This window comes from Eumetopias jubatus, unplaced genomic scaffold (assembly GCF_037043125.1).
Source record: "Eumetopias jubatus isolate StellerSeaLion01/CBP00866 unplaced genomic scaffold, mEumJub1_p1.0 scaffold_171, whole genome shotgun sequence".
NCBI lineage: Eukaryota > Metazoa > Chordata > Mammalia > Carnivora > Otariidae > Eumetopias > Eumetopias jubatus.
Genome location: NW_028274977.1, coordinates 153705 through 176656, shown reverse-complemented (window position 1 = coordinate 176656; position 22952 = coordinate 153705). Strand labels below are relative to the sequence as shown.

Sequence of the window (22952 nt, the reverse complement as noted above, 5' to 3'; positions counted from 1 at the left end):
TTGCTTCTTGAGAGGTGAGTATAAGAATCTTCCCTTCGAGAACAACACATATATCTCCAAGGGCCTTTATCTTCAAGAACCAAGATGTTGGCACGAAAGCCTGTTTGACGTGGCCTTGTTTCTCAGAGTTCAGTGTAACGCTACTAGGCCTGAGGCGAGCCCACGTCCATTTGCAGACCCATCCACCTGCATGACACAGGACTTAAAGGAGAGAAACCCTCCACACAACGTGTTCCTCGCTGTACAGGATCGCACGGTCCATCTCTTTCCTTGCACACACCGCTTAACAAGCTGCTTCCAACCTTACGAAAGAGATGGTAGTCGAAGGACGGCAACAGTATACATTTGTTCTTTGAGTTAAACAAACGTATGCCACCTTCCTTAGGCTTGCTCACATCATCCATTTCCATACATCGTTCTTCATGTCACGACTGTAGGCACATTCGACATGGAGAGGTAAGTCTAGGCCATGTCCCTTACGCCTTGACACCCAATACGGAAAACACTTTCATGTCACTGAAACCATAGGACAGCTGAGAGAAGCCTACTTCAGAAGAGGTTTTTCCAGCACCGTCACCGGTCCCATTCAAGATGCCTTCACCGTTTCATGCTAAAGTGCTTCTCATCCTTACGTGTATGGCTTTCCTGATGGATTTCCTTATCACAATGAAAACCTTGACACGGTCCATCTGCTCTCTCTCCTACTCGAAGATTGTTAGATCTTCTTGTTGGATAGACCCTTTAAGTAGGACATAGTGTCCTTCTTCATCTCTTATTACAGTCTTTGTTTTTTATTGCTTTGTTAATCACCATGTACTACATCATTGGTTTTGGTGTAGTGTTCCATGATCCATTGTTTGTTCACAACACACAGTGCTCCATGTGGAATGTGCCCTTGTTAATACCCATCACCAGGCTAACCAATCCCCCTACCCACCTCCCCTCTAGAAACCTCCGTTTGTTTTTCAGAGTCCATCATCTCTCCTGGTTCGTCTCCCCCTCTGACTAACTCCCCTTCATTCTTCCTCTCCTGCTATCTTCTTCTTTTTCTTTATTCTTAAAATATGTTGCGTTTTTGTTTCAGAAGTACAGATCTGTGATTCAACAGTCTTACACAATTCACAGCGCTCACCGTAGCTCATACCCTCCCCAATGTCTATCACCCAGCCACCCCATCCCTCCCACCCCCGACCACTCCAGCAACCCTCAGTTTGTTCCTGACATTAAGAATTCCTCATATCAGTGAGGTCATATGATACATGTCTTTCTCTGATTGACGTATTTCACTAATCATCGACGCTCCAGTTCCATCCACGTCGTTGCACATGGCAAGATCTCATTCCTTTTGATGGCTGCATAATATTCCATTGTGTATATGTATACCAGCTCTTCTTTATCCATTCCTCTGTCGATGGACATCTTGGCTCTTTCCACTGTTTGGCTATTGTGGACATTGCTGCTATAAACAATGGGGTGCACGTACCGCTTCGGGTCCCTACCTTTGTATCTTTGGGGTACATACCCAGGAGTGCCATTGCTGGATCGAATGGTAGCTCTAATTTCAACTGTTTGAGGAACCTCCATACTGTTTTCCAGAGGAGTTGCGCCAGCTTGCATTCCCACCAACACTGTAGGAGGGTTCCCCTTTCTCCACATCCCCGCCAACATCTGTCGTTCCCTGACTTGTTAATTTTAGCCCTTCTGACGGGTGTGAGGTGGTATCTCATTGAGGTTTTGATTTGGATTTCCCTGATGCCGAGCCGTGTTGAGCACTTTTTCATGTGTCTGTTGGCCATTTGGATGTCTTCTTTGGAAAAATGTCTGTTCATGGCTTCTGCCCATTTCTTGATTGGATTATTTGTTCTTTGGCTGTTGAGTTCGATAAGTTCTTTATAGATTTTGGATAGTAGCCCTTTATCTGATATGTCATTTGCAAATATTTTCTCCCATTGTGTCGGGTGTCTTTTGGTTTTGTGGACTGTTTCTTTTGCTGTGCCAAAGCTTTTTATCTTGATGAAATCCCGATAGTTCATTTTTTGCCCTGGCTTCCCGTGCCTTTGGTGATGTTTCTAGGAAGAAGTTGCTGCGGCTGACGTCGAAGAGCTTGCTACCTGTGTTCTCCTTTAGGATTTTGATGGACTCCTGTCTCACAGTGAGGTCTTTCAACCATTTGGAGTCTATTTTTGTGTGTGGTGTATGGACATGGTCCAGGGTCATTCTTCTGCATGTGGCTGTCCAATTCTCCCAACACCCGTTGTTGAAGAGACTGTCTTTTTGCCATTGGACATTCTTTCCTGCTTTGTCAAAGGTAAGTTGACCATAGAGTTGCGGGTCCATTTCTGGGCTCTCGATTCTGTTCCATGGATCTATGTGTCTGTTTTTGTGACAGTACCATACTGTCTTGATGATGACAGCTTTGTCATAGCGCTCGAAGTCCAGAATTGTGATGCCGCCCGCTTTGCTCTTCTTTTCCAATATTCCTCTGGCTATTCGGTGTCTCTTGTGGTTCCATTCAAAATTTAGCATTATTTGTTCCATTCCTTTGAAAAAAGTGGATGGTATTTTGATGGATATTGCATTGAATGTGTAGATTGCTCTAGGTAGCATTGACATCTTCACAATATTGGTTCTCCTAATCCATGTGCATGGAACGTTTTCCCATTTCTTTGTGTCTTCTTCAATTTCTTTCCTCAGTATTCTGTAGTTTTCTGAGTACAGATCCTTTGCCTCTTTGGTTCAATTTATTCCTAGGTATCTTATGGTTTGGGGAGCAATTGGGAATGGGATAGACTCCTTGATTTGTCTCTCTTCTGTCTTGTTGTTGGTGTATAAGAATGCCACTGATTTCTGTGCATTGATTTTATAGCCTGCTACTTGACTGAATTCCTGTGTGAGTTCTAGCAGTTTTGGGGTGGAGACTTTTGGGTTTTCCACATAAAGTATCATATCATCTGCAAAGAGTGAGAGTTTGACTTCCTCTCTGCCGATTGTGATGCCTTTGATTTCTTTTTGTTGTCTGCTTGCTGTGGCTAGGACTTCGAATACTATGTTGAGTAGCAGTGTTGAGAGTGGCTATCCCTGCCGCGTTCCTGACCTTAGGGGAAAAGCTCTCAGCTTTTCCCCACTGAGAATGATATTCGCTGTAGGTTTTTCGTAGATGGCTTTTATGATATTGAGGTTTGTAACCTCTGTCCCTATACTCTGAAGCGTTTTGATCAAGAGTGGGTAGTGTACTTTGTCAAATGCTTTCTCTGCATCTATTGAGAGGATCCTATGATTCTTGTTCTTTCTTTTGTTAATGTATTTTATCACGTTGATTGATTTGCGGATGCTGAACCAGCCTTGCAGCCCAGGGATAAATCCCACTTGGTCGTGGTGAATAGTCCTTTTAATGTACTGTAGGATCCTCTTGGCTAGTATATTGGTGAGAATTTTTGCATCGATGTTCATCAAGGATATTGGTCTGTAATTCTCCTTTTTGATGGGATCTTTGTCTGGTTTGGTGATCAAGGTAACGGTGGCCTCATAAAATGAGTTTGGAAGTTTTCCTTGCGTTTCTACTCTTTGGAACAGTTTCAGGAGACTAGGTATGAATTCTTCTTTAAATGTCAGAAAGAATTCCCCTGGGAAGCCATCTGGCCCCGGGCTTTTGTTTTTTGGGAGATTTTTGATGAGTGCTTCAATTGCCTTCGTGGTTATAGGACTCTTCAGGTTTTCTATTTCTTCCTGGGTCAGTTTTGGTAGTTGACACATCTCTAGGAACGCACCCATTTCTTCCAGGTTATCTAATTTGCTTCCATAGGGTTGCTCATATTGTGTTCTTATAATTGTTTGTATTTCTTTGGTGTTGGTTGTGATCTCTCCTCTTTCCTTCATGATTTTGTTGATTTGGGTCATTTCTCTTTTCTTTTTGATCAGCCTGGCCAGTGGTTTATCCATCTTGTGAATTCTTTCAAAGAACCAGCTCCTAGTTCCGTTGATCTGTTCTCCTGTTCTTTTGGGTTCTAGTTCATTGATTTCTGCTCTGATCTTCATGATTTCTCTTCTCCTGCAGGGTTTATGCTTTCTTTGCCGTTCTTTCTCCAGCTCCTTTAGGTGTAGGGTTAGGTTGCGTATTTGAGACCTATCTTGTTTCTTGAGAAAGGCTTGTATTGCTATATACTTTCCTCGCAGGACTGCCGTGGGTGTATCCCAAAGATTTTGGGCTGTTGTGTTTTCATTTTCATTGGTTTCCATGAATTTTTGAAATTCTCCTTTAATTTCCTGGTTGACCCATTCATTCTTTAGTAGGATGCTCTTTAGCTTCCATGTATTTGAGTTCTTTCCGACTTTCCTCTTGTGATTGAGTTCTAGTTTCAAAGCATTGTGATCTGAAAATGTGCAGGGAATGATCCCAATCTTTTGGTACCGGTTGAGACCTGATTTGGGACCTAGGATGTGATCCATTCTGGACAATGTTCCATGGGCACTAGAGAAGAATGTGTATTCCGTTGCTTTGGGATGGAACGTTCTGAATATGTCTATGAAGTCTCTTTGGTCCAGTGTGTCATTTAAAGTCTTTATTTCCTTGTTGATCTTTTGCTTAGATGATCTGTCCGTTACAGTCAGGGGGATGTTAAAGTGCCCCACTATTATTGTATTGTTGTCAATCTGTTTCTTTGCTTTTCTTATTAATTGCCTTATATAATTGGATGCTCCCATGTTTGGGGCATTGATATTTACAATTGTTAGATCTTCTTGTTGGATAGACCCTTTAAGTAGGATATAGTGTCCTTCTTCATCTCTTATTACATTCTTTGTTTTTTATTGCTTTGTTAATCACCATGTACTACATCATTTGTTTTGGTGTAGTGTTCCATGATCCATTGTTTGTTCATAACACACAGTGCTCCATGCGGAATGTGCCCTCGTTAATACCCATCACCAGGCTAACCAATCCCCCTACCCACCTCCACTCTAGAAACCTCAGTTTGTTTTTCAGAGTCCATCATCTCTCCTGGTTCGTCTCCCCCTGTGAATAACTCCCCCTCATTCTTCCTCTCCTGCTATCCTCTTCTTTTTCTTTATTCTTAAAATATGTTGCGTTCTTTGTTTCAGAAGTACAGATCTGTGATTCAACAGTCTTACAAAATTCACAGCGCTCACCATAGCTCATACACTCCCCAATGTCTTTCACCCAGCCACCCCATCCCTCCCACCCCCGACCACTCCAGCAACCCTCAGTGTGTTCCTGAGATTAAGAATACCTCATATCAGTTTGGTCATATGATACATGTCTTTCTGTGATTGACGTATTTCACTAATCATCGGACCCTCCAGTTCCATCCATGTCGTTGCACATGGCAAGATCTCATTCCTTTTGATGCCTGCATAATATTCCATTGTGTATATGTATACCACCTCTTCTTTATCCATTCCTCTGTCGATGGACATCTTGGCTCTTTCCACAGTTTGGCTATTGTGGACATTGCTGCTATAAACAATGGGGTGCACGTACCGCTTCGGGTCCCTACCGTTGTATCTTGGGGTAAATACCCAGGAGTGCCATTGCTGGATCGAATGGTAGCTCTAATTTCAACTGTTTGAGGAACCTCCATACTATTGTCCAGGGGGTTGCACCAGCTTGCATTCCCACCAACACTGTAGGAGGGTTCCCATTTCTCCACATCCCCGCCAACATCTGTCGTTCCCTGACTTGTTAAATTTAGCCCTTCTGACGGGTGTGAGGTGGTATCTCATTGAAGTTTTGATTGGGATTTCCCTGATGCCGAGCCGTGTTGAGCAGTTTTTCATGTGCCTGTTGGCCATTTGGATGTCTTCTTTGGAAAAATCTCTGTTCATGGCTTCTGCCCATTTCTTGATTGGATTATTTGTTCTTTGGCTGTTGAGTTCGATAAGTTCTTTATAGATTTTGGATAGTAGCCCTTTATCTGATATGTCATTTGCAAATATTTTCTCCCATTGTGTCGGGTGTCTTTTGGTTTTGTGGACTGTTTCTTTTGCTGTGCCAAAGCTTTCTATCTTGATGAATCCCAATAGTTCATTTTTGCCCTGGCTTCCCGTGCCTTTGGTGATGTTTCTAGGAAGAAGTTGCTGCGGCTGACGTCGAAGAGCTTGCTACCTGTGTTCTCCTTTAGGATTTTGATGGACTCCTGTCTCACATTGTGGTCTTTCAACCATTTCGCGTCTATTTTTGTGTGTGGTGTAAGGAAATGGTCCAGTCTCATTCTTGTGCATGTGGCTGTCCAATTTCCCCAACACCAGTTGTTGAAGAGACAGTCTTTTTGCCATTGGACATTCTTTCCTGCTCTGTCAAAGATAAGTTGACCATAGAGTTGAGGGTCCATTTCTGGGCTCTCGATTCTGTTCCATGGATCTGTGTGTCTGTTTTTGTGCCAGTACCATCCTGTCTTGATGATGACACCTGCGTTAGAGCTGGAAGTCCAGAATTGTGATTCCGCCAGCTTTGCATTTCTTTTTCAATATTCCTCTGGCTATTCGGGGTCGCTTCTGGTTCCATTCAAATTTTAGGATTATTTGTTCCATTTCTTTGAAAAAAGTGGATGGTATTTTGATGGGGTTGCATTGAATGTGTAGATTGCTCTACGTAGCATTGACATCTTCACAATGTTGGTTCTCCCAATCCATGAGCATGGAACGTTTTTCCATTTCTTTGTGTCTTCTTCAATTTCTTTCCTGAGTATTTTGGAGTTTTCTGAGTACAGATCCTTTGCCTCTTTGGTTCAATTTATTCCTAGGTATCTTATGATTTTGGGTGCAATTGTGAATGGGATCGACTCCTTGATTTGTCTCCCTTCTGTCTTGTTGTTGGTGTATAGGAATGCCACTGATTTCTGTGCATTGATTTTATAGCCTGCTACTTGACTGAATTCCTGTGTGAGTTCTAGCAGTTTTGGGGTGGAGTCTTTCGGGTTTTCTACATACAGTATCATATCATCTGCAAAGAGTGAGAGTTTGACTTCCTCTCTGCCGATTGGGATGCCTTTGATTTCTTTTTGTTGTCTGATTGCTGTGGCTAGGACTTCGAATACTATGTTGAATAGCAGTGGTGAGAGTGGCTATCCGTGCCGCGCTCCTGACCTTAGGGGAAAAGCTCTCAGCGTTTCCCCATTGAGAAGGATATTCGCTGTAGGTTTTTCGTAGATGGCTTTTATGGTATTGAGGTTTGTACACTCTGTCCCTATACTCTGAAGAGTTTTGATCAAGAAAGGGTGCTGTACGTTGTCAAATGCTTTTTCTGCATCTATTGAGAGGATCCTATGATTCTTGTTCTTTCTTTTGTGAATGTATTGTATCACGTTGATTGATTTGCGGATGTTGAACCAGCCTTGCAGCCCAGCGATAAATCCCACTTGGTCATGGTGAATACTCCTTTTAATGTACTGTTGGATCCTCTTGGCTCGTATTTGGGTGAGAATTTTTGCATCGATGTTCATCAAGGATATTGGTCTGTAATTCTCCTTTTTGATGGGATCTTTGTCTGGTTCTGGGATCAAGGTAACGGTGGCCTCATAAAATGAGTTTGGAAGTTTTCCTTCCATTTCTATTTTTTGGAACAGTTTCAGGAGAATAGGTATTAATTCTTCTTTAAATGTCTGATAGAATTCCCCTGGGAAGCCATCTGGCCCTGGGCTTTTGTTTCTTGGGAGATTTTTGATGACTGCTTCAATTGCCTTCGTGGTTATAGTACTGTTCAGGTTTTCTATTTCTTCCTGGGTCAGTTTTGGTAGTTGACACATCTCTAGGAATGCACCCATTTCTTCCAGATTATCTAATTTGCTGCCATAGTGTTGCTCATAATGTGTTCTTACAATCGTTTGTATGTCTTTGGTGTTGGTTGTGATCTCTCCTCTTTCATTCATGATTTTGTTGATTTGGGTCATTTCTCTTTTCTTTTTGATCAGCCTGGCCAGGGGTTTATCAATCTTGTGAATTCTTTCAAAGAACCAGCTCCTAGTTCCGTTGATCTGTTCTCCTGTTCTTTTGGGTTCTATTTCATTGATTTCTGCTCTGATCTTGATGATTTCTCTTCTCCTGCTGGGTTTAGGCTTTCTTTGCCGTTCTTTCTCCAGCTCCTTTAGGTGTAGGGTTAGGTTGTGTTTTTGAGACCTTTCTTGTTTCTTCACAAAGGCTTGTATTGCTATCTCCTTTCCTCGCAGGACTGCCTTGGCTGTATCCCAATGATTTTGGATAGTTGTGTTTTCATTTTCCTTGGTTTCCATGAATTTTTCAATTCTTCTTTAATTTCCTGGTTGACCCAATCATTCTTTAGTGGGATGCTCTTTAGCCTCCATGTATTTGAGTTCTTTGCGACTTTCCTCTTGTGATTGAGTTCTAGTTTCAAAGCAATGGGGTCTGAAATGTGCAGGGAATGATCCCAATCTTTTGGTACCGGTTGAGACCTAATTTTGACCTAGGATGTGATCCTTTCTGGAGAATGTTCCATGGACACTAGAGAAGAATGTGTATTCCGTTGCTTCGGGATGGAACGTTCTGAATATGTCTGTGAAGTCCATTTGGTCCAGTGTGTCATTTAAAGTCTTTATTTCCTTGTTGATCTTTTGCTTAGATGATCTGTCCATTTCAGTCAGGGTGGTGTTAAATTCCCCCACTATTATTGTATTGTTGTCAATGTGTTTCTTTGCTTTTCTTATTAATTGTCTTATATAATTGGATGCTCCCATGTTCGGGGCATCGATATTTACAATTGTTAAATCTTCTTGTTGGATAGAGCCTTTAAGTAGGATATAGTGTCTTTCTTCATCTCTTATTACAGTCTTTGATTTTTATTGCTTTGTTTATCACCATGTACTACATCATTTGTTTTGGTGTAGTGTTCCATGATAGATTGTTTGTTCATAACACACAGTGCTCTGTGCAGATGTACCCTCTTTAATACCCATCACCAGGCTAACCCATCCCCCTACCCACCTCCCCTCTAGAAACGTCAGTTTGTTATTCAGAGTCCATCATCTCTCCTGGTTCGTCTCCCCCTCTGACTAACTCCCCTTCATTCTTCCTCTCCTGCTATCTTCTCCTTTTTCTTTATTCTTAAAATATGTTGCGTTATTTGTTTCAGAAGTACAGATCTGTGATTCAACAGTCTTACACAATTCACAGCGCTCACCGTAGCTCATACCCTCCCCAATGTCTATCACCCAGCCACCCCATCCCTCCCACCCCCGACCACTCCAGCAACCCTCAGTTTGTTCCTGACATTAAGAATTCCTCATATCAGTGAGGTCATATGATACATGTCTTTCTCTGATTGACGTATTTCACTAATCATCGGACCCTCCAGTTCCATCCACGTCGTTGCACATGGCAAGATCTCATTCCTTTTGATGGCTGCATAATATTCCATTGTGTATATGTATACCACCTCTTCTTTATCCATTCCTCTGTCGATGGACATCTTGGCTCTTTCCACAGTTTGGGTATTGTGGACATTGCTGCTATAAACAATGGGGGGCACGTACCCCTTCGGGTCCCTACCTTTGTATCTTTGGGGTAAATACCCAGGAGTGCCATTGCTGGATCGAATGGTAGCTCTAATTTCAACTGTTTGAGGAACCTCCATACTGTTTTCCAGAGGGGTTGCGCCAGCTTGCATTCCCACCAACACTGTAGGAGGGTTCCCCTTTCTCCACATCCCCGCCAACATCTGTCGTTCCCTGACTTGTTAATTTTAGCCCTTCTGACGGGTGTGAGGTGGTATGTCATTGAGGTTTTGATTGGGATTTCCCTGATGCCGAGCCGTGTTGAGCACTTTTTCATGTGCCCGTTGGCCATTTGGATGTCTTCTTTGGAAAAATGTCTGTTCATGGCTTCTGCCCATTTCTTGATCGGATTATTTGTTCTTTGGCTGTTGAGTTCGATAAGTGCTTTATAGATTTTTGATAGTAGCCCCTTATCTGATATGTCATTTGCAAATATTTTCTCCCATTGTGTCGGGTGTCTTTTGGTTTTGTGGACTGTTTCTTTTGCTGTGCCAAAGCTTTTTATCTTGATGAAATCCCAATAGTTCATTTTTGCCCTGGCTTCCCGTGCCTTTGGTGATGTTTCTAGGAAGAAGTTGCTGCGGCTGACGTCGAAGAGCTTGCTACCTGTGTTCTCCTTTAGGATTTTGATGGACTCCTGTCTCACAGTGAGGTCTTTCAACCATTTGGAGTCTATTTTTGTGTGTGGTGTATGGACATGGTCCAGGGTCATTCTTCTGCATGTGGCTGTCCAATTCTCCCAACACCCGTTGTTGAAGAGACTGTCTTTTTGCCATTGGACATTCTTTCCTGCTTTGTCAAAGGTAAGTTGACCATAGAGTTGAGGGTCCATTTCTGGGCTCTCGATTCTGTTCCATGGATCTATGTGTCTGTTTTTGTGCCAGTACCATACTGTCTTGATGAGGACAGCTTTGTCATAGCGCTCGAAGTCCAGAATTGTGATGCCGCCCGCTTTGCTCTTCTTTTTCAATATTCCTCTGGCTATTCGGGGTCTCTTCTGGTTCCACTCCAAATTTAGGATTAGTTGTTCCATTCCTTTGAAGAAAGTGGATGGTATTTTGATGGGGATTGCATTGAATGTGTAGATTGCTCTAGGGAGCATTGTCATCTTCACAATGTTGGTTCTCCCAATCCATGAGCATGGAACGTTTTTCCATTTCTTTGTGTCTTCTTCAATTTCATTCCTGAGTATTCTGTAGTTTTCTGAGTACAGATCCTTTGCCTCTTTGGTTCAATTTATTCCTAGGTATCTTATGGTTTTGGGTGCAATTGTGAAAGGGATCGACTCCTTGATTTGTCTCCCTTCTGTCTTGTTGTTGGTGTATAGGAATGCCACTGATTTCTGTGCATTGATTTTACAGCCTGCTCCTTGACTGAATTCCTGTGTGAGTTCTAGCAGTTTTGGGGTGGAGTCTTTTGGGTTTTCCACATAAAGTATCATATCATCTGCAAAGAGTGAGAGTTTGACTTCCTCTCTGCCGATTGGGATGCATTTGATTTCTTTTTGTTGTCTGATTGCTGTGGCTAGGACTTCTAATTCTATGTTGAGTAGCAGTGGTGAGAGTGGCTATCCCTGCTGCGTTCCTGACCTTAGGGGAAAAGCTCTCAGCTTTTCCCCATTGAGAATGATATTCGCTGTAGGTTTTTCGTAGATGGCTTTTATGATATTGAGGTATGTACCCTCTGTCCCTATACTCTGAAGAGTTTTGATCAAGAAAGGGTGCTGTACTTTGTCAAATGCTTTTTCTGCATCTATTGAGAGGATCCTATGATTCTTGTTCTTTCTTTTGTGAATGTATTTTATCACGTTGATTGATTTGCGGATGTTGAACCAGCCTTGCGGCCCAGGGATAAATCCCACTTGGTCGTGGTGAATAGTCCTTTTAATGTACTGTTGGATCCTCTTGGCTAGTATTTTGGTGAGGATTTTTGCATCGATGTTCATCAAGGATATTGGTCTGTAATTCTCCTTTTTGATGGGATCTTTGTCTGCTTTGGGGATCACGGTAACGGTGGCCTCATAAAATGAGTTTGGAAGTTTTCCTTGCCTTTCTACTTTTTGGAACCGTTTCAGGAGACTAGGTATGAATTCTTCTTTAAATGTCTGATAGAATTCCCCTGGGAAGCCACCTGGCCCTGGGCTTTGGTTTCTTGGGAGATTTTTGATGACTGCTTCAATTGCCTTCGTGGTTATAGGACTCTTCAGGTTTTCTATTTCTTCCTGGGTCAGTTTTGGTAGTTGACACATCTCTAGGAAGGCACCCATTTCTTCCAGGTTATCTAATTTGCTGCCATAGGGTTGCTCATATTATGTTCTTATCATTGTTTGTATTTCTTTGGTGTTGGTTGTGATCTCTCCTCTTTCATTCATGATTTTGTTGATTTGGGTCATTTCTCTTTTCTTTTTGATCAGCCTGGCCAGGGGTGTATCAACCTTGTGAATTCTTTCAAAGAACCAGCTCCTAGTTCCGTTGATCTGTTCTCCTGTTCTCTTGGGTTCTAGTTCATTGATTTCTGCTCTGATCTTCATGATTTCTCTTCTCCTGCTGGGTTTAGGCTTCATTTGCCGTTCTTTCTCCAGCTCCTTTAGGTGTAGGGTTAGGTTGTGTATTTGAGACCTTTCTTGTTTCTTGACAAAGGCTTGTATTGCTATCTCCTTTCCTCGCAGGACTGCCGTGGGTGTATCCCAACGATTTTGGGCAGTTGTGTTTTCATTTTCATTGGTTTCCATGAGTTTTTTAAAAGCTTCTTTAATTTCCTGGTTGACCCATTCATTCTTTAGTAGGACGCTCTTTAGCCTCCATGTATTTGAGTTCTTTCCGACTTTCCTCTTGTGATTGAGTTCTAGTTTCAAAGCATTGTGGTCTGAAAATGTGCAGGGAATGATCCCAATCTTTTGGTACCGGTTGAGACCTGATTTGGGACCTAGGATGTGATCCATTCTGGAGAATGTTCCATGGGCACTAGAGAAGAATGTGTATTCCGTTGCTTCGGGATGGAACGTTCCGAATATGTGTGTGAAGTCCATTTGCTCCAGTGTGTCATTTCAAGTCTTTATTTCCTTGTTGATCTTTTGCTTAGATGATGTGGCCATTTCAGTCAGGGGGGTGTTAAAGTGCCCCACTATTATTGTATTGTTGTCAATGTGTTTCTTTGCTTTTCTTATTAATTGCCTTATATAATTGGATGCTCCCATGTTCGGGGCATAGATATTTACAATTGTTAGATCTTCTTGTTGGATAGACCCTTTCAGTAGGACGTAGTGTCCTTCTTCATCTCTTATTACAGTCTTTGTTTTTTATTGCTTTCTTAATCACCATGTACTACATCATTTGTTTTGGTGTAGTGTTCCATGATTCATTGTTTGTTCATAACACACAGTGCTCCGTGCGGAATGTGCCCTCTTTAATACCCATCACCAGGCTAACCCATCCCCCTACCCACCTCCCCTCTAGAAACCTCAGTTTGTTTTTCAGAGTCCATCATCTCTCCTGGTTCGACTCCCCCTCTGACTAACTCCCCTTCATTCTTCCTCTCCTGCTATCTTCTCCTTTTTCTTTATTCTTAAAATATGTTGCGTTATTTGTTTCAGAAGTACAGATCTGTGATTCAACAGTCTTACACAATTCACAGCGCTCACCGTAGCTCATACCCTCCCCAATGTCTATCACCCAGCCACCCCATCCCTCCCACCCCCGACCACTCCAGCATCCCTCAGTTTGTTCCTGACATTAAGAATTCCTCATATCAGTGAGGTCATATGATACATGTCTTTCTCTGATTGACGTATTTCACTAATCATCGGACCCTCCAGTTCCATCCACGTCGTTGCACATGGCAAGATCTCATTCCTTTTGATGGCTGCATAATATTCCATTGTGTATATGTATACCACCTCTTCTTTATCCATTCCTCTGTCGATGGACATCTTGGCTCTTTCCACAGTTTGGCTATTGTGGACATTGCTGCTATAAACAATGGGGGGCACGTACCGCTTCGGGTCCCTACCTTTGTATCTTTGGGGTAAATACCCAGGAGTGCCATTGCTGGATCGAATGGTAGCTCTAATTTCAACTGTTTGAGGAACCTCCATACTGTTTTCCAGAGGGGTTGCGCCAGCTTGCATTCCCACCAACACTGTAGGAGGGTTCCCCTTTCTCCACATCCCCGCCAACATCTGTCGTTCCCTGACTTGTTAATTTTAGCCCTTCTGACGGGTGTGAGGTGGTATCCCATTGAGGTTTTGATTGGGATTTCCCTGATGCCGAGCCGTGTTGAGCACTTTTTCATGTGCCTGTTGGCCATTTGGATGTCTTCTTTGGAAAAATGTCTGTTCATGGCTTCTGCCCATTTCTTGATCGGATTATTTGTTCTTTGGCTGTTGAGTTCGATAAGTGCTTTATAGATTTTGGATAGTAGCCCCTTATCTGATATGTCATTTGCAAATATTTTCTCCCATTGTGTCGGGTGTCTTTTGGTTTTGTGGACTGTTTCTTTTGCTGTGCCAAAGCTTTTTATCTTGATGGAATCCCAATAGTTCATTTTTGCCCTGGCTTCCCGTGCCTTTGGTGATGTTTCTAGGAAGAAGTTGCTGCGGCTGACGTCGAAGAGCTTGCTACCTGTGTTCTCCTTTAGGATTTTGATGGACTCCTGTCTCACAGTGAGGTCTTTCAACCATTTGGAGTCTATTTTTGTGTGTGGTGTATGGACATGGTCCAGGGTCATTCTTCTGCATGTGGCTGTCCAATTCTCCCAACACCCGTTGTTGAAGAGACTGTCTTTTTGCCATTGGACATTCTTTCCTGCTTTGTCAAAGGTAAGTTGACCATAGAGTTGAGGGTCCATTTCTGGGCTCTCGATTCTGTTCCATGGATCTATGTGTCTGTTTTTGTGCCAGTACCATACTGTCTTGATGAGGACAGCTTTGTCATAGCGCTCGAAGTCCAGAATTGTGATGCCGCCCGCTTTGCTCTTCTTTTTCAATATTCCTCTGGCTATTCGGGGTCTCTTCTGGTTCCACTCCAAATTTAGGATTAGTTGTTCCATTCCTTTGAAGAAAGTGGATGGTATTTTGATGGGGATTGCATTGAATGTGTAGATTGCTCTAGGGAGCATTGTCATCTTCACAATGTTGGTTCTCCCAATCCATGAGCATGGAACGTTTTTCCATTTCTTTGTGTCTTCTTCAATTTCATTCCTGAGTATTCTGTAGTTTTCTGAGTACAGATCCTTTGCCTCTTTGGTTCAATTTATTCCTAGGTATCTTATGGTTTTGGGTGCAATTGTGAAAGGGATCGACTCCTTGATTTGTCTCCCTTCTGTCTTGTTGTTGGTGTATAGGAATGCCACTGATTTCTGTGCATTGATTTTACAGCCTGCTCCTTGACTGAATTCCTGTGTGAGTTCTAGCAGTTTTGGGGTGGAGTCTTTTGGGTTTTCCACATAAAGTATCATATCATCTGCAAAGAGTGAGAGTTTGACTTCCTCTCTGCCGATTGGGATGCCTTTGATTTCTTTTTGTTGTCTGATTGCTGTGGCTAGGACTTCTAATACTATGTTGAGTAGCAGTGGTGAGAGTGGCTATCCCTGCCGCGTTCCTGACCTTAGGGGAAAAGCTCTCAGCTTTTCCCCATTGAGAATGATATTCGCTGTAGGTTTTTCGTAGATGGCTTTTATGATATTGAGGTATGTACCCTCTGTCCCTATACTCTGAAGAGTTTTGATCAAGAAAGGGTGCTGTACTTTGTCAAATGCTTTTTCTGCATCTATTGAGAGGATCCTATGATTCTTGTTCTTTCTTTTGTGAATGTATTTTATCACGTTGATTGATTTGCGGATGTTGAACCAGCCTTGCGGCCCAGGGATAAATCCCACTTGGTCGTGGTGAATAGTCCTTTTAAGGTACTGTTGGATCCTCTTGGCTAGTATTTTGGTGAGGATTTTTGCATCGATGTTCATCAAGGATATTGGTCTGTAATTCTCCTTTTTGATGGGATCTTTGTCTGCTTTGGGGATCACGGTAACGGTGGCCTCATAAAATGAGTTTGGAAGTTTTCCTTGCCTTTCTACTTTTTGGAACCGTTTCAGGAGACTAGGTATGAATTCTTCTTTAAATGTCTGATAGAATTCCCCTGGGAAGCCACCTGGCCCTGGGCTTTGGTTTCTTGGGAGATTTTTGATGACTGCTTCAATTGCCTTCGTGGTTATAGGACTCTTCAGGTTTTCTATTTCTTCCTGGGTCAGTTTTGGTAGTTGACACATCTCTAGGAAGGCACCCATTTCTTCCAGGTTATCTAATTTGCTGCCATAGGGTTGCTCATATTATGTTCTTATCATTGTTTGTATTTCTTTGGTGTTGGTTGTGATCTCTCCTCTTTCATTCATGATTTTGTTGATTTGGGTCATTTCTCTTTTCTTTTTGATCAGCCTGGCCAGGGGTGTATCAACCCTGTGAATTCTTTCAAAGAACCAGCTCCTAGTTCCGTTGATCTGTTCTCCTGTTCTCTTGGGTTCTAGTTCATTGATTTCTGCTCTGATCTTCATGATTTCTCTTCTCCTGCTGGGTTTAGGCTTCATTTGCCGTTCTTTCTCCAGCTCCTTTAGGTGTAGGGTTAGGTTGTGTATTTGAGACCTTTCTTGTTTCTTGACAAGGGCTTGTATTGCTATCTCCTTTCCTCGCAGGACTGCCGTGGGTGTATCCCAACGATTTTGGGCAGTTGTGTTTTCATTTTCATTGGTTTCCATGAGTTTTTTAAAAGCTTCTTTAATTTCCTGGTTGACCCATTCATTCTTTAGTAGGACGCTCTTTAGCCTCCATGTATGTGAGTTCTTTCCGACTTTCCTCTTGTGATTGAGTTCTAGTTTCAAAGCATTGTGGTCTGAAAATGTGCAGGGAATGATCCCAATCTTCTGGTACCGGTTGAGACCTGATTTGGGACCTAGGATGTGATCCATTCTGGAGAATGTTCCATGGGCACTAGAGAAGAATGTGTATTCCGTTGCTTCGGGATGGAACGTTCTGAATATGTGTGTGAAGTCCATCTGCTCCAGTGTGTCATTTCAAGTCTTTATTTCCTTGTTGATCTTTTGCTTAGATGATGTGGCCATTTCAGTCAGGGGGGTGTTAAAGTGCCCCACTATTATTGTATTGTTGTCAATGTGTTTCTTTGCTTTTCTTATTAATTGCCTTATATAATTGGATGCTCCCATGTTCGGGGCATAGATATTTACAATTGTTAGATCATCTTGTTGGATAGACCCTTTCAGTAGGACGTAGTGTCCTTCTTCATCTCTTATTACAGTCTTTGTTTTTTATTGCTTTCTTAATCACCATGTACTACATCATTTGTTTTGGTGTAGTGTTCCATGATTCATTGTTTGTTCATAACACACAGTGCTCCGTGCGGAATGTGCCCTCTTTAATACCCATCACCAGGCTAACCCATCCCCCTACCCACCTCCCCTCTAGAAACCTCAGTTTGTTTTTCAGAGTCCATCATCTCTCCTGGTTCGACTCCCCCTCTGACTAACTCCCCTTCATTCTTCCTCTCCTGCTATCTTCTCCTTTTTCTTTATTCTTAAAATATGTTGCGTTATTTGTTTCAGAAGTACAGATCTGTGATTCAACAGTCTTACACAATTCACAGCGCTCACCGTAGCTCATACCCTCCCCAATGTCTATCACCCAGCCACCCCATCCCTCCCACCCCCGACCACTCCAGCAACCCTCAGTTTGTTCCTGACATTAAGAATTCCTCATATCAGTGAGGTCATATGATACATGTCTTTCTCTGATTGACGTATTTCACTAATCATCGGACCCTCCAGTTCCATCCACGTCGTTGCACATGGCAAGATCTCATTCCTTTTGATGCCTGCATAATATTCCATTGTGTATATGTATACCACCTCTTCTTTATCCATTCCTCTGTCGATGGACATCTTGGCTCTTTCCACAGTTTGGCTATTGTGGACATTGCTGCTATAAACAATGGGGGGCACGTACCGCTTCGGGTCCCTACCTTTGTATCTTTGGGGTAAATACCCAGGAGTGCCATTGCTGGATCGAATGGTAGCTCTAATTTCAACTGTTTGAGGAACCTCCATACTGTTTTCCAGAGGGGTTGCGCCAGCTTGCATTCCCACCAACACTGTAGGAGGGTTCCCCTTTCTCCACATCCCCGCCAACATCTGTCGTTCCCTGACTTGTTAATTTTAGCCCTTCTGACGGGTGTGAGGTGGTATCCCATTGAGGTTTTGATTGGGATTTCCCTGATGCCGAGCCGTGTTGAGCACTTTTTCATGTGCCTGTTGGCCATTTGGATGTCTTCTTTGGAAAAATGTCTGTTCATGGCTTCTGCCCATTTCTTGATCGGATTATTTGTTCTTTGGCTGTTGAGTTCGATAAGTGCTTTATAGATTTTGGATAGTAGCCCCTTATCTGATATGTCATTTGCAAATATTTTCTCCCATTGTGTCGGGTGTCTTTTGGTTTTGTGGACTGTTTCTTTTGCTGTGCCAAAGCTTTTTATCTTGATGGAATCCCAATAGTTCATTTTTGCCCTGGCTTCCCGTGCCTTTGGTGATGTTTCTAGGAAGAAGTTGCTGCGGCTGACGTCGAAGAGCTTGCTACCTGTGTTCTCCTTTAGGATTTTGATGGACTCCTGTCTCACAGTGAGGTCTTTCAACCATTTGGAGTCTATTTTTGTGTGTGGTGTATGGACATGGTCCAGGGTCATTCTTCTGCATGTGGCTGTCCAATTCTCCCAACACCCGTTGTTGAAGAGACTGTCTTTTTGCCATTGGACATTCTTTCCTGCTTTGTCAAAGGTAAGTTGACCATAGAGTTGAGGGTCCATTTCTGGGCTCTCGATTCTGTTCCATGGATCTATGTGTCTGTTTTTGTGCCAGTACCATACTGTCTTGATGAGGACAGCTTTGTCATAGCGCTCGAAGTCCAGAATTGTGATGCCGCCCGCTTTGCTCTTCTTTTTCAATATTCCTCTGGCTATTCGGGGTCTCTTCTGGTTCCACTCCAAATTTAGGATTAGTTGTTCCATTCCTTTGAAGAAAGTGGATGGTATTTTGATGGGGATTGCATTGAATGTGTAGATTGCTCTAGGGAGCATTGTCATCTTCACAATGTTGGTTCTCCCAATCCATGAGCATGGAACGTTTTTCCATTTCTTTGTGTCTTCTTCAATTTCATTCCTGAGTATTCTGTAGTTTTCTGAGTACAGATCCTTTGCCTCTTTGGTTCAATTTATTCCTAGGTATCTTATGGTTTTGGGTGCAATTGTGAAAGGGATCGACTCCTTGATTTGTTTCCCTTCTGTCTTGTTGTTGGTGTATAGGAATGCCACTGATTTCTGTGCATTGATTTTACAGCCTGCTCCTTGACTGAATTCCTGTGTGAGTTCTAGCAGTTTTGGGGTGGAGTCTTTTGGGTTTTCCACATAAAGTATCATATCATCTGCAAAGAGTGAGAGTTTGACTTCCTCTCTGCCGATTGGGATGCCTTTGATTTCTTTTTGTTGTCTGATTGCTGTGGCTAGGACTTCTAATACTATGTTGAGTAGCAGTGGTGAGAGTGGCTATCCCTGCCGCGTTCCTGACCTTAGGGGAAAAGCTCTCAGCTTTTCCCCATTGAGAATGATATTCGCTGTAGGTTTTTCGTAGATGGCTTTTATGATATTGAGGTATGTACCCTCTGTCCCTATACTCTGAAGAGTTTTGATCAAGAAAGGGTGCTGTACTTTGTCAAATGCTTTTTCTGCATCTATTGAGAGGATCCTATGATTCTTGTTCTTTCTTTTGTGAATGTATTTTATCACGTTGATTGATTTGCGGATGTTGAACCAGCCTTGCGGCCCAGGGATAAATCCCACTTGGTCGTGGTGAATAGTCCTTTTAAGGTACTGTTGGATCCTCTTGGCTAGTATTTTGGTGAGGATTTTTGCATCGATGTTCATCAAGGATATTGGTCTGTAATTCTCCTTTTTGATGGGATCTTTGTCTGCTTTGGGGATCACGGTAACGGTGGCCTCATAAAATGAGTTTGGAAGTTTTCCTTGCCTTTCTACTTTTTGGAACCGTTTCAGGAGACTAGGTATGAATTCTTCTTTAAATGTCTGATAAATTCCCCTGGGAAGCCACCTGGCCCTGGGCTTTGGTTTCTTGGGAGATTTTTGATGACTGCTTCAATTGCCTTCGTGGTTATAGGACTCTTCAGGTTTTCTATTTCTTTTTGGGTCAGTTTTGGTAGTTGACACATCTCTAGGAAGGCACCCATTTCTTCCAGGTTATCTAATTTGCTGCCATAGGGTTGCTCATATTATGTTCTTATCATTGTTTGTATTTCTTTGGTGTTGGTTGTGATCTCTCCTCTTTCATTCATGATTTTGTTGATTTGGGTCATTTCTCTTTTCTTTTTGATCAGCCTGGCCAGGGGTGTATCAACCCTGTGAATTCTTTCAAAGAACCAGCTCCTAGTTCCGTTGATCTGTTCTCCTGTTCTCTTGGGTTCTAGTTCATTGATTTCTGCTCTGATCTTCATGATTTCTCTTCTCCTGCTGGGTTTAGGCTTCATTTGCCGTTCTTTCTCCAGCTCCTTTAGGTGTAGGGTTAGGTTGTGTATTTGAGACCTTTCTTGTTTCTTGACAAGGGCTTGTATTGCTATCTCCTTTCCTCGCAGGACTGCCGTGGGTGTATCCCAACGATTTTGGGCAGTTGTGTTTTCATTTTCATTGGTTTCCATGAGTTTTTTAAAAGCTTCTTTAATTTCCTGGTTGACCCATTCATTCTTTAGTAGGACGCTCTTTAGCCTCCATGTATGTGAGTTCTTTCCGACTTTCCTCTTGTGATTGAGTTCTAGTTTCAAAGCATTGTGGTCTGAAAATGTGCAGGGAATGATCCCAATCTTCTGGTACCGGTTGAGACCTGATTTGGGACCTAGGATGTGATCCATTCTGGAGAATGTTCCATGGGCACTAGAGAAGAATGTGTATTCCGTTGCTTCGGGATGGAACGTTCTGAATATATGTGTGAAGTCCATCTGCTCCAGTGTGTCATTTCAAGTCTTTATTTCCTTGTTGATCTTTTGCTTAGATGATGTGGCCATTTCAGTCAGGGGGGTGTTAAAGTGCCCCACTATTATTGTATTGTTGTCAATGTGTTTCTTTGCTTTTCTTATTAATTGCCTTATATAATTGGATGCTCCCATGTTCGGGGCATAGATATTTACAATTGTTAGATCATCTTGTTGGATAGACCCTTTCAGTAGGACGTAGTGTCCTTCTTCATCTCTTATTACAGTCTTTGTTTTTTATTGCTTTCTTAATCACCATGTACTACATCATTTGTTTTGGTGTAGTGTTCCATGATTCATTGTTTGTTCATAACACACAGTGCTCCGTGCGGAATGTGCCCTCTTTAATACCCATCACCAGGCTAACCCATCCCCCTACCCACCTCCCCTCTAGAAACCTCAGTTTGTTTTTCAGAGTCCATCATCTCTCCTGGTTCGACTCCCCCTCTGACTAACTCCCCTTCATTCTTCCTCTCCTGCTATCTTCTCCTTTTTCTTTATTCTTAAAATATGTTGCGTTATTTGTTTCAGAAGTACAGATCTGTGATTCAAGAGTCTTACACAATTCACAGCGCTCACCGTAGCTCATACCCTCCCCAATGTCTATCACCCAGCCACCCCATCCCTCCCACCCCCGACCACTCCAGCAACCCTCAGTTTGTTCCTGACATTAAGAATTCCTCATATCAGTGAGGTCATATGATACATGTCTTTCTCTGATTGACGTATTTCACTAATCATCGGACCCTCCAGTTCCATCCACGTCGTTGCACATGGCAAGATCTCATTCCTTTTGATGCCTGCATAATATTCCATTGTGTATATGTATACCACCTCTTCTTTATCCATTCCTCTGTCGATGGACATCTTGGCTCTTTCCACAGTTTGGCTATTGTGGACATTGCTGCTATAAACAATGGGGGGCACGTACCGCTTCGGGTCCCTACCTTTGTATCTTTGGGGTAAATACCCAGGAGTGCCATTGCTGGATCGAATGGTAGCTCTAATTTCAACTGTTTGAGGAACCTCCATACTGTTTTCCAGAGGGGTTGCGCCAGCTTGCATTCCCACCAACACTGTAGGAGGGTTCCCCTTTCTCCACATCCCCGCCAACATCTGTCGTTCCCTGACTTGTTAATTTTAGCCCTTCTGACGGGTGTGAGGTGGTATCCCATTGAGGTTTTGATTGGGATTTCCCTGATGCCGAGCCGTGTTGAGCACTTTTTCATGTGCCTGTTGGCCATTTGGATGTCTTCTTTGGAAAAATGTCTGTTCATGGCTTCTGCCCATTTCTTGATCGGATTATTTGTTCTTTGGCTGTTGAGTTCGATAAGTGCTTTATAGATTTTGGATAGTAGCCCCTTATCTGATATGTCATTTGCAAATATTTTCTCCCATTGTGTCGGGTGTCTTTTGGTTTTGTGGACTGTTTCTTTTGCTGTGCCAAAGCTTTTTATCTTGATGGAATCCCAATAGTTCATTTTTGCCCTGGCTTCCCGTGCCTTTGGTGATGTTTCTAGGAAGAAGTTGCTGCGGCTGACGTCGAAGAGCTTGCTACCTGTGTTCTCCTTTAGGATTTTGATGGACTCCTGTCTCACAGTGAGGTCTTTCAACCATTTGGAGTCTATTTTTGTGTGTGGTGTATGGACATGGTCCAGGGTCATTCTTCTGCATGTGGCTGTCCAATTCTCCCAACACCCGTTGTTGAAGAGACTGTCTTTTTGCCATTGGACATTCTTTCCTGCTTTGTCAAAGGTAAGTTGACCATAGAGTTGAGGGTCCATTTCTGGGCTCTCGATTCTGTTCCATGGATCTATGTGTCTGTTTTTGTGCCAGTACCATACTGTCTTGATGAGGACAGCTTTGTCATAGCGCTCGAAGTCCAGAATTGTGATGCCGCCCGCTTTGCTCTTCTTTTTCAATATTCCTCTGGCTATTCGGGGTCTCTTCTGGTTCCACTCCAAATTTAGGATTAGTTGTTCCATTCCTTTGAAGAAAGTGGATGGTATTTTGATGGGGATTGCATTGAATGTGTAGATTGCTCTAGGGAGCATTGTCATCTTCACAATGTTGGTTCTCCCAATCCATGAGCATGGAACGTTTTTCCATTTCTTTGTGTCTTCTTCAATTTCATTCCTGAGTATTCTGTAGTTTTCTGAGTACAGATCCTTTGCCTCTTTGGTTCAATTTATTCCTAGGTATCTTATGGTTTTGGGTGCAATTGTGAAAGGGATCGACTCCTTGATTTGTTTCCCTTCTGTCTTGTTGTTGGTGTATAGGAATGCCACTGATTTCTGTGCATTGATTTTACAGCCTGCTCCTTGACTGAATTCCTGTGTGAGTTC

At 42.7% G+C, this 22952-nt stretch overlaps 1 pseudogene; it reads left to right on the top strand.

Annotated features, from left to right (window-relative positions):
* The first annotated feature begins 448 nt into the window (after positions 1-448).
* The window catches only part of LOC114203136 (52 kDa repressor of the inhibitor of the protein kinase pseudogene), a 46877-nt pseudogene continuing 24373 nt past the window's right edge, over positions 449-22952 (top strand).